General features: G+C 34.9%; 1 protein-coding gene across 2 annotated transcripts in view; it reads right to left on the minus strand.

Annotated features, from left to right (window-relative positions):
- AGPAT3 (1-acylglycerol-3-phosphate O-acyltransferase 3) overlaps positions 1-12,234 on the minus strand; it is a 170,798-nt gene that overhangs the window by 110,506 nt on the left and 48,058 nt on the right. For both annotated transcript variants that reach the window (XM_043995345.1, XM_043995346.1), the window contains exon 2: positions 5,019-5,079. The gene's annotated coding sequence lies outside the window, so the exon portion shown is untranslated. The remainder of the gene's footprint in view (positions 1-5,018; positions 5,080-12,234) is intronic.

A 12,234-nucleotide genomic window follows, 5' to 3' on the forward strand; every position in this document is an offset into this window, starting at 1 on the left:
GAATAAAACCCTCTTCCTTTAGAAAACAAAAATACCTTGATAAATCATTCTGGCAAACTGAATTTTAAAGACTATGAAAGAAAAGTTTAAGCACAGGAAGTCCTACCAATGTGGAAAAGAGGGATTCTAGTGTAATCCACTTATCACTAAGAGGTGTTGAATTCTTTTGGCCAGAGCAATTCAGAAAGACAATCTACTTAGTATACCTACTAAGATATACTCTGCATTGGTAAAGAACATCTGTACTCATGAAATTATAGAACTGTTTAAACACTAAATAAAACTCACTTGGGTTTTGAGTATACAAAATTCAGAAAGCCTTTAAGTGAAATAGTTCAAAGCCTAACCTATTAAACAGATTCAGATGATAACATGTAAAGAAGAGAAATTTGATAATAATTTTTTATAATTCTAAAAGCAAAACAAGATACAAGAGTTACAATGAGTGCAGGAGTGTTAAACAGGCTACAGTGCTGCGTTGCCTAATTAAACAAAAAGTAACTCAGGTCTGAGCACATAAAGACAAAGTCCCTCATGACTCAAGAGACTATAAAATATTTTTCTCCCATTGCCTTCCTAGACTTTACTTGGTAGGGGATATAGTAACATTCTAGGAATTAATTATCTGTGTTTGGGGTAGAAGGGGGAAAAAAAAAAGAAAGGGAGGGAAGAAAGGAGGAAAAAAATTATGGAAGATCCAGAGAAAGGGGCAGAAAGTCTAGACCCACTATTTTACTAAATTAATAAAACAAAATGTGGAAGGGTTTAAGGTAGAAAGGAACATGAGTTCATAGTTTTGTTTTTTATCCTGAAGGTATAGAGGAATAAGGCATTCTGAGTGTTATAATAAGAAGCCTTTCCCAATCCCTCTTTATTCTAGTGCCTTCCTTCTGCTAATTATTTCTCATTATCATGGACATAGCTTGTTTGAACATATATGTTTGCTTTTTGTCTCTCCCATTACAGACTGTCAGTTTCTTGAGGGCAGGGACTATCTTTTGCCTTTCTTTGTATCCCCAGCACTGTGCTAAGTGCCTGGCACATAGAAGACACTTAATAAATGCTTAATGACTGAAAACAGGATGAAGGGGACTTTCAGGCCCCAATTGAGCATACAAAGGATATTCAAAGGACAAACATCAAACAAAGTAAATGGATAAGGACCATACTTTAGCTGTCTTCCTCGCTCCATTACAAAGAAGCTTATGGTTAAGGATAACTGTATCTTTGCAAAGGTAGGAAGTGAGGCAGTAAAGATGGAGAAGGAAAAGTTTCTAGGATATTATACTTGATTCAAAAAAAGCAACTTCACATGCACAAGATGAAAAAGGTTATTATGAGTCAGTATGATATGTCAAATATTGAAATCTTAAACTACATTAATTAGTTGTCTTGGTCAAACAACATCTGAAGTACTGTGTTTAGTTTGAGGCACTAGATACTGGGAAATTGCTTGATAAAGTAGAGAGTTTCCAGAACTTGATATGAATACAATTATGGTCTTGAGATCATATATTATGAGAATTTGATGAAGGAACTTACGATGGAGAAGAGAAACCTTAGCAAGAAAATATTACAATAGTTGTGTTCAAGTTTGGAAATGGCTGTGGATAATGGATTGGATATGTTCTGCTTGGCCCCTGAGAATAAAACCAATAGGTAGAAGCTACAAAGAAACAAATTTTGGCTTTAAAAGTTCCTAACAATTAGCTCTATTCAAAAGTAGAATGGGTCTTCAAGTAAAGATTCATATGCTATAGAAGGGATTCTTACATAATAAACAGTTGAGAGATTCTTTAATTCTGTGGAAGAGATAGGTAGATCTACGTGTTTGTGCTTTTCAGTATAATATACATCCAAAGAACAGCTGATTTAGGTTTTGATTCATATCCTTTTTGTGTGTCCTATATACATAAAGTCTAATAAACCAATATTAAATGCCTGTTATTTTAGTATAAAAATTGCTCTGAATCCTGAGGGCCCCAGTTAAAGGATTAGGGAGCTATAAGCACTAATAGAAATTGACACACTCCCCACAAATGCTACTGCCTGGTATCACTCTTCCATCTTATATTAATAAAACTACCTAAAAACTAAGTTAAATATTTATTAGGCACTAGTCACTGAAAATACAGAGATGAGGCAGATTATATCCTTAAGGAACTAACATGCCACAATAAACCAACACTAAAAAAAATAGGAATATAATTACAATAAAAATTAAAATCAAATAATCTAAGTCAATCTTGTATGACAGTAATGAAAAATCAAGAAGAGATACAAAACTATCCATATTTAAGTTAAACACACCTAGTTTTCAATTCTCAAAAAGTACACTCACACACAGAAACACACACACACACCCTTGAACTTCAAAAACCGCTTTCTTGGTAAGTCAGAAATAATGTGTCAACAGTTATAACATAAGTGAAACTTTTTAGCTGTTCTAAATAGTTGCTTTTTTGTGGCAATACCAATAGACAGCTAACAAATACTTATTGTACTATTCAACAACTGAATTACTCTGTCAATCATCTCTCAATTCAATTCAAAATTATAAAAATGTACATTGAATGACTAAGAAAATATTACATATTAATAAAATATAAGCATTAGGCATTAACTTTAAAGACTAAAAAAAAGGTCAGTACATCAAATAAACTGATAAGTATAAGCTAATACAGTTTCTCATAAAATATAATACCAATTACAAACTAGATACAGCACAAACACAACTGTACATAACCTCAAGTTATCTAGTACTACCTGAATTAATGATGATGGGGAGACCAGTTACAAAAGGGTTCTTACCAACTAGTAAAGTACTATATGGAGGGGGGAAAACTATATGGCTTCATATAGGAAAGGCCCAGTTAAACTGATATAAAAGGTTCAAAATGTCTTCCCCTCTATGAAAACAGATTCAAAGAAACCCAAGTATGTATTATTAAAGTCAAAGGATCATAATGGATCTAGAGTTAGCAGGGTCCTTAGAGGTTATCTTATTCAATCTCCTGACCTCTTCATTTCACAGATAAGGAACTTGAGTCCCAGAAAAGTCAGATCACTTGCCCAAGCTCACACAGTATTAAGTGGAAGAGACAGGATTTGAATGTGTATGATCAGTTTCAGTGTTATGCTCATTTCACTATACAAAACAGTCTATATTTTAAAGCTATTTCTGGTGACTCTAGTATTCATAAATATATGTTAACAATTATATATAATTCAGAAGAATATGAAGGGAAAAGAACAAGTGACCATTTTTTTGTGTTACTTCTTTGAGAGCAACTCTGCTAAAAGGCTGCTGAGAAAAGCCCTTGCATCCATTTGCTGAAATAATATAGCCCATGTAATTTTCTCATCTAACAAATTATTTTCTCATCTGACAAATGTGGATAATCAAGAGGACTATATAAAGAGCGCATAAGATACTCAATAAATATTTCAAGGATACCTCTATTTAGTGATCCTTTAAAAATAAAAGAAGATAACCCATTATGATAAGAGAAAAAAAAAGAAAACAGGCCATAGGAAAAGAGGAAACAGCAAGTAATTTGAAAGGAGCTTATTTTTTTAATGAAATACATTCTAATTTTTATATCAATCTGGTTGCCTATGGCTATTATCACTAGTAGAAATCATAAACAACTTATTAATTCAATTTCTAATAAAACATAAGTAAAGCTGGTTCCTATATGGAATGATAGGGGAAATATGAAGGTCAAGTTAATATTAATATTCTGTTTAAGAAGTAGTTGTCAGGGGGGCGGCTAGGTGGCGCAGTGGATAAAGCACCAGCCCTGGATTCAGAAATACCTGAGTTCAAATCCAGCCTCAGACACTTTACACTTATTAGCTGTGTGACCCTGGGCAAGTCACTTAACCCCCATTGCCCCGCAAAACAAAAACAAAAACAAAAACAAAAACAAAAAAAGAAGTAGTTTTCAGGATATATTGCAGATTATGAGAAATAATTTTTAATAACCAATATCTTGGGGAGGGATTCAGTGCTCTCCCCTTCTTTCATAGTCCTTTCTTCCCCTCCATTCCAAGGTCCGTTTCTCCTTGAGAACAAGATTACAGTGAATCTCTTCATCTTGGTCAGGCCCATCCAACCTTTCAAGGAATTTAATCTAATCATTGTGTTCAAGATTTGGGTGGCATCTGCATTCTTTCTCTGATGTCTTTTTGACCAAGATTTGAGTGACCTAAATCACTATTCCAAGACCTCATTTTAATATAACCTCCAAATCATGTCAACCAATTAGATTTGATTGCTATTTGATGGACCACCTACAGTTAGAAGGGTATATAAACTGTGAGTCCACTGCCATTTTGGTCTTTGTTTAGAGAGAGAGAGACAACCATTGACCATCCTTTTATTAATAACCTGTCAGACTTCTTAATAAAATTATTAAATTACCCAGAAACTGTCTCGTGTTTTTAATCATCACTCTCTCTGTATATAAATACATATTCACACAAACCATATTTAGAGTATTCATTTTCAAATAATAAGCATATAAAAATATACTTACTACTAAGTACTATTGGACTTAATTTAATTTTTCTTTGATAATTCACAAGGGACCTTAGTGTTTAGACATTCCTTAATGTTTATCATCAATATAAACATCAATTATCATTTTAGAATACTGTAGATTCAGAAGGTATAGACACAAAATCAAATCTGTGCTGGTCATTTTACATACCACGGAAGTTGCTTGTTTTTTAGTAACTCTGATAAATTATTTTTGTCCCTATCTCATATGAGTAAAGTATACAAAGAAAATTCTAATTATTTAAGCTTTCAATTAGTTTATATTTTAGCTAAATGAGCTTACTATGCTAAGTGGTACAGTATTTTTAAATTAACCCAAACTTCTTTCTCTTTTTTAAAAATCAACAAGTCAACAAATATTTATTGAGTACCAACCATATGAAAGATCTGAGGAAAGGAATTCAGGGAGGAAAATGAACTTAAAAACATAGGAAATTCAGTTCCCATTACTTACCAAGGCACAAAATTTAGTATGGTCAACAGTAACACTTCTTATGTTTTCCAACCTTAGAGGCCTGAAAGTAAAAAAAAAAAAAAAATATATATATATATATATATATATATATATATATATATATATATATATATATATATATATACACACACAAATATACACTGAATGATTAGGAAAGTATATATATATTAATAAAATATAAGCATTAGACATAATTAACTTTAAGGATTAAAAAAAGGCCAGTACATCAAATAAACTGATGAGTATAAGCTAACATAGTTTCTTATAAAATGTAATACCAATTACATACTAGATAAAGCACAAACCCAACTGTGGCCAACTTCAGGTTATCCAGTACTACCTAGTAGTTTCAAAAGTACTTGCTGGTATTAAAGAAAGGTGTTTTATAAAGGGAAAGAAAAGGTAATTCTAGAAAAGACATGTTATCAACTTGGAGGAGTTAGGCTCCAGTTTCCATACAACTAAAAAATATAGTTAAATAGCAATCAAATATTTATAGAGTGAAGCACACATTTTTGTATATGTATATCAGAGACCATGTTTCCTCTCTTTTTACCCACTTAAAGTACCTTTCCAAAATTAATGATTGACATCCATGTGATAGGGGGAATATAAAAATTAATGCAGTTTTCCCAATATTTCTTTGTTTATTCAATGAAAACTTCCTCAAAGAAATAAACTCTGGACTGAGGCCTGAAGAATGAGATGATAAACAGCTTGACTTAAACAGAATAAGAAACCGGTCTCAAACATGAAGACAGCAAATGCATTCAGGAAAACAAGTTAAAGGAACTTGACCACAGGAAAGACGACAAGTCCATGGTGGTGCAAATGCTATTTTGCCAGTAAAATACTTCCTCAGAGAAATAAATGATTACTGTGAAAGGAAATATTCAAGTGGGGCAGAAAGTAAACCAGAGGGTCTTTTGTTTCTCCAAATAGCAATAATGTGGTATATTGGAAAAAGCTTCAAGTTAGAATGCCTATCTTTTAATAAATTTATGACCTGTGAACTTTATGAGTCTGTGAGTCTCAACTTAACTCATCTACAAAATTGGAGGCAAAGTACTTTGTATTATCTACTTAATAAGAATAAGTCATGAGATTAAAGGAAAGGAAATAAAGTGGGGAAAGGGAAATAATACAACCTGAATCACACCACTGCCCAGGAATCAGCAGCATCCTGTTGCCTTCCAGCTTCAAGCTAGAATGGCGAAAAACCTCCCTTCTTCCCAGCAGACCCCAGGCTGACCACACACAGCCCCCAGCCAATTGGTTGGCAGCTCTGACTGACAGTCATATGACTGCCCTCACTGGGCTTCCAGTCAATTTTGCCAGGCCCATGTAGGTGTCAGCAAGTGGTGAGGTGCCAGCGCCATGGCAACAGCTACAACCAGTGGGTGGAGCACCATGCTGCTTGCATTTGCGGGGGCACTGGCCTGAGCCCCAGGCCAGTGTGCACACCAGCGTTTTTTAAATTCTAGCCAAAAGATGGGGTCATAAAAACCTCAAATACCAATTAATTCTATACATTAGAAAATGAATTGCATATGTGGATGATGCCTAAGTTGCAATCCTAGGTGACAATAATGGTACCAAATCATTAGAAAAGGGGAAGTTAGTCAGAGGGGAAGATTTGGGAATGGAGGGATAGAGTAATTAATTCTATTTTGGACTAGTTGGGTTTGAGATGATTATGGGATACCTAGTTAGTAACATCCAGTAGGAGGCTAATATGGGACTGGAACTCAGGAGATAAATTATGGTTGAATATATAACTCTAAGTGTTACCTGCACATGTATAGATAGATTGATAGCTTTCTTTTCTAGAACTAAGATTTACAAACCATTTTCTTCACAACATTATGAGGAATACAATGCAATTTTTATCATTTTGTGGTTATAGCTAGGACTACCAAACACTATTAGAGGGGAAAAGGGAAATGTAGCTAAAGCTTCCTAGAAAAGGTATGTTTCAAGCTTGGTTTTAAAGTAAGACTTGGAAAAGGAAAGGAAGAAGAATATTGGGAAGATGAGGAGGGAATAGTATGAAGAAAGATGAGTGAGGGAATAAGTAAGTCATGCTTAGTTGGCTGCAGCACGCTAGAATTCATTGTGGAGAAATAATTAGGTTGATGAGTCTGGGGCTGGAAGAGGATGAGATTATCAGTAAATAAATGAATGTTGGGTGGTATGGATGAAAATTTTTTTAAATAATGAACATTTTTATTTATAGTTTTGAGTTCTAATTTTTATCCCTCCTCTCCTTTCCCTTCCTGCTCCCTGAGGTGGTAAGCAATCAGAGGTGGATTATACAGGTGCAATTATGTAAAACATTACCATATTAGTCATGTTGTATAAGAAAACTCAAGTAAAAGAAAAAAATGAAAGAAAATGAAAATAGCATGCTTCAGTTTGTGTTCAATCAGTATCAGTTCTTTCTTTGAAGGTGGATAGTATGCTTCATCATTAGTCTTTTGGGATTGTCTGGGATCATTGAATTGCTGAGAATAACTAAGTCATTCACAGTTCTGATGAAAACAATTTTTAAAGTCACTTTACCTCTTTTTGTCTCAGTTTCCTCATCTGTTAAAATGAGGATAATACTTGCAAGTTATAGTCCCTTGCCCACCACTATGGGTGTTTGGCTTTGGACAAAACAATAAAACCTTTTTTGGGGGTCTCAGTTTTTTCAGTGGGAATTGGAATAGTTCAAGGGCATCTAAGTTTTTTCAAATGATCACAACTCTATGTGAGTCTATGAATTTCAACTTCAGCAGTTTAAAATAAAATACTTTCATGGAGCGAGTCTCATATAGTTTTTCCAGGAAGTTGCCTTTAGCTAAATTTCCCCTTTCCCTTCTAATAGTGCTTGGTACCCCTAGCTATAACAACAAAAATAATTATCACCAGTATTTTATATTACAGGTTCCCAAATGATGGGACCATATCTTTTATTTTCCTTATATATGCAACACCTAATATACACTAATTAGAGATGGTGGGTACTTCCCACTTAGTAAATACAGTTGACTAACAACAGCAAAAATCATATAGTAATCTACTACCTAAAAATTTCTAATAAGAATGATTCTTGGGGCAGCTAGGTGGCGCAGTGAATAGAGCACTGGCTCTGGAGTCAGGAGTACCTGAGTTCAAATCCGGCCTCAGACACATAACACTTACTAGCTGTGTGACCCTGGGCAAGTCACTTAACCCCAATTGCCTCACTAAAAAAAAAAAAAAAAGAATGATTCTTTCCCTTGCAATCTCTTCATAGTAAAACTTCACCATTTTCCTCTAATTTTATGAGGTTTATGAGGTTTAATCCTGATAATTCAACCATCACCTGGTATTGGTACCAGAGAAGATGCCTATCTTTTTTTTTTTTGCAGGGCAATGGGAGTTAAGTGACTTGCCCAGGGTCACACAGCCAGTAAGTGTCAAGTGTCTGAGACCGGATTTGAACTCAGGAACTCCTGAATCCAGGGCCGGTGCTTTATCCACTGCGCCACCTAGCTGCCCCTGAAGATGCCTATCTTTAATGGGAAAGTGGAAATAAATCAAACTGATGAAAAGAATATTAGCCACTATATATGAAAACCAGTATTATGGGAAGGACTAAGAAAGAAAGGGAATAGAGATGAAGAGTAAGTTTAAAAGGGGGGTCAGGGGAAGTTAAATGGTAAGCATCTGCATCTCCAATTCCAGGACAGTTATTAGACAAATAAAGAATGAACACTTGCCAAGCATAGTACTGGAAGCAGCAATAGAAGAATTCCAGGTAGGTAAAAAGAAAAAGTAAAGAAAAGAAAAAGGAAAAGGAAACAAACTTGAGGTTGTGAATCCCAGAGGGAAATATTGCAGGGGAAAAAACCTAACAAACTTTTGGAAAAGAAGCCAATTTAGGGGCTTTGAATGAGCTGTTCCCCCTTGGAGGGTCAAGATTTCATTAGTATAGGTAGCTCCCAGTGAGGTAACTTCTACCACTATTCTGCAAACAAAGCTTGGGGCACTGAGAAGTTAAGAACCTTGCCCCTGGGTGTGTGTGACAGAGACAACTTAAATAGAAGTCAATCATCCTTTCTCTGAGGCAGGATTCACTATACATTGTACCAACAGCTGCTTCAAATAACTTATTAATTAGTTCTAAATTGAACATTTTTAACCAGATTAAATTATGCCTGTTATGCAAAAATTTTACTTTTCACAGAACTTAACTCTTTGCAAAATGCCAATAAATAATTTTAAACTAGTTCAAGCAAAAGACTTTCTTAGAAACCAAAATCAACCAATTAACAAGTATTTCTTGAGAGTCTGCAGACACTGTTCCAAGTGTAATGGGGATATCAAAAGGCAAAAAGAGTGCAATTAGTTTCCTTTAAAGAATTAGCTGGAATAGACCTTTTTTAAAATGGTAATTCACAAAACTAAATTTAAATACTGTTTCAATAACATATCTATTACACAAAGTGACCTCTCTGTGATATTTGACTCCTGTAATATTCCCTTTGCTATCTATCACACTTTACTGCTTCTCTTTTTTCTCCTAATTGGCTCCTTTCTTCTTCTTAAACCCTAATAATAGCTAAGAGCCTTATATTTCTTTCCCATAGTTAGTACAATCATTTCTATGTAGATGCCTTTTAAACTCAAACCCTGAACTCTCATTTGAAGCCTCTTTTTCCTGTCCAAAAATTAAAAGGTTCCTTTTGAAACTAAAATATCCTGTTTCTAAATCAATCACAAGGATTCATTATTTAAGAACCTGCTCTGTGCCTGGCACCATCCTAGGCATTAGGAATAAAAAGACAAAATATGAAAAAAAAAAATCCTTGCTCTTAAGGAGCTTATGTTATCTCAGAGAGACAACATGTACATATATAAATGTATACAAAATAAGTACAAGGTAGTTAGGGAAAGAAAGATATAACAGTTATGGGGAAATCAAGAAAGGCTTTGTGTAAAAGATGGTGCCTGAGTGGCCCTATACACTAGACTAGAATTAAACTTGATATCTCTACCTGCTATCCTCCTAGGCCACCTCACCATCTGCCTGCTGTCACTGATCTGTTTCTCCCCAACTAGGCCAGTCCTAAACACCCGACCTGAAACTTTAATCTCCATCCCCAGGTGTTCCTGAACCCATACTCCCTCCTTGGAGAAGTTACTCTACTCATCTTTGGAGCCCCCAACTGAAGGCCCTGTCTAACTGATTGGTGACTAAGTGTGTACAGACTAGTACTTAGCTTCTCATTTCTACTGGATGGTCCTAAACATCAGATGATGCTTCAGTTTTATATCCCATCTAGCCATCCACCATTCTTACCTTCCATCTTACCTCTCTTCACCTTCTCCTCCTTCCCCAACCTTTTCATTCTCTATAACATCCCTTCATTGCTGACCTGTGCCTTCTAAGTGCTGTCAACATCTATTAGAATGTAAAGTCCTGGGGCGGCTAGGTGTCTCAGTGGATAAAGCACCGGCCCTGGATTCAGGAGTACCTGAGTTCAAATCCGGCCTCAGACACTTGACACTTACTAGCTGTGTGACTCTGGGCAAGTCACTTAACCCCAACTGCCTCACAAAAAACAAACAAACAAACAAACAAACAAAAGAATGTAAAGTCCTAGAAGGACCTAGTCTCTTTTAAAATTTTTGCATCCCCAGAATTTAGCATAGTGTCTGGTACATAATAAAAGCTTAATAAATACTTTTCTTTCGTTCATTTATGAAGGAAATGAAGGATTCTAAGAAGTGGGAGTGAAAAATTGTATCATAAAAAGCCAGGAAAAAAGTATCCAGGTCAATAGTATCAAATAGAGTGAAGAGGTCAATAAGGGTGAGAACTGAGAACATATCAGATTAGCAATTAAGAGACTGTTGGCAATTTTTGTGACATTATTTTAAGGTGAGTGATCAAGTAGAAAGGCACATGACAAAAGAAAACAATACATTTGCTATCTTTATTTTAGGCCTGATAAACTCAAAACCTCAGAATCACTTTGAATTTTTCCTTATATATGGATGTAGTAGAAAGAACAATGGACTAAGAATCAGAAAACCTGGTTTTTAGTCTTGGCTCCATCATTTACCATTCAAGTGACTAGGGGAAGAATGAAGATACATATCCTTGCTTATCTCATAGGGTTGTTGGGATCAAGAGACAATTATCAACTACAAAAGGCTATATAAAAGGGTGGGGGGGGTTTAATCAATAGTATTATCTTTGTATACAAGATAGAAGTACTCAAAGGTATTTTGATACTTGAGTACATTTCATCTATCAAATAAGATAATATTCAGCACAATGACAGGCACATAGTAGTCATTATTGTGACAATTCACACTGACTACAACACTTTTGCTTCTTTGTCTCTGCTGAAGTTCTAGAGAAGTACATTAGTAACTTCTTCAAAAGAGGTTTTAATAATTACTCTGATAATTCCATTAAGACTATCGTTACACTAGGGCTTCCCTCAGAGTTCATGTCCTGGAAATATCTTTTAGAAGATCACATTCCATTCTTGAAATTTGAATAAATTCATTTGGATGATATCTAAGCTAGGCCAACCTCATTCAGATTTCTGCTGTATAGCGAAGATTGATAGTTTGAGTTCACGAAACTTTAATTTTGCAGAGTTTCAACAAGAATAGTAGCATCCCCACCAAATTCAGTAAAGTGATCATAGGCTGTTAAGAGGCAGCTAGGTGGTACAGTGGATAGAGCACCGGCCCTGGAGTCAGGAGGACCTGAGTTCAAATCCTGCCTTAGACACTTAACATATACTAGATGTGTGACCCTGGGCAAGTCACTTAACCCCAATTGCCTCACCAAAACAAAAAAAAAGATACAGTAAAAAACCATGGCAAAGGAAAAAAAAATTTAATTGGCTATATTTATTCAAATCCAAGACAACTAGACAGAAAATAGGAAACACAATAATAACTCTGTCCTAATCAGTGCTTCAAAAACTAATGGATAAAGACCTTCATCTAGAAAGCCTAGCAAATCAATGAATTACAAAGATTTTTGCTCCTCTTTTAGTCACTGAAGTGAAAATAACAAGATCTGGAAAATGCCAGAAATGGCCCTTTTTTCTAAGCTGTAGTTTATACAACTTTAATTTTGCAGCAATTATTACAGTTGGTTAAAACATTAAGCAGCAACCTCGTGAATTATGCTCTAAGAAAA

The sequence above is a fragment of the Dromiciops gliroides genome, chromosome 3, assembly GCF_019393635.1.
Source record: "Dromiciops gliroides isolate mDroGli1 chromosome 3, mDroGli1.pri, whole genome shotgun sequence".
NCBI classification, from domain to species: Eukaryota; Metazoa; Chordata; class Mammalia; order Microbiotheria; family Microbiotheriidae; genus Dromiciops; species Dromiciops gliroides.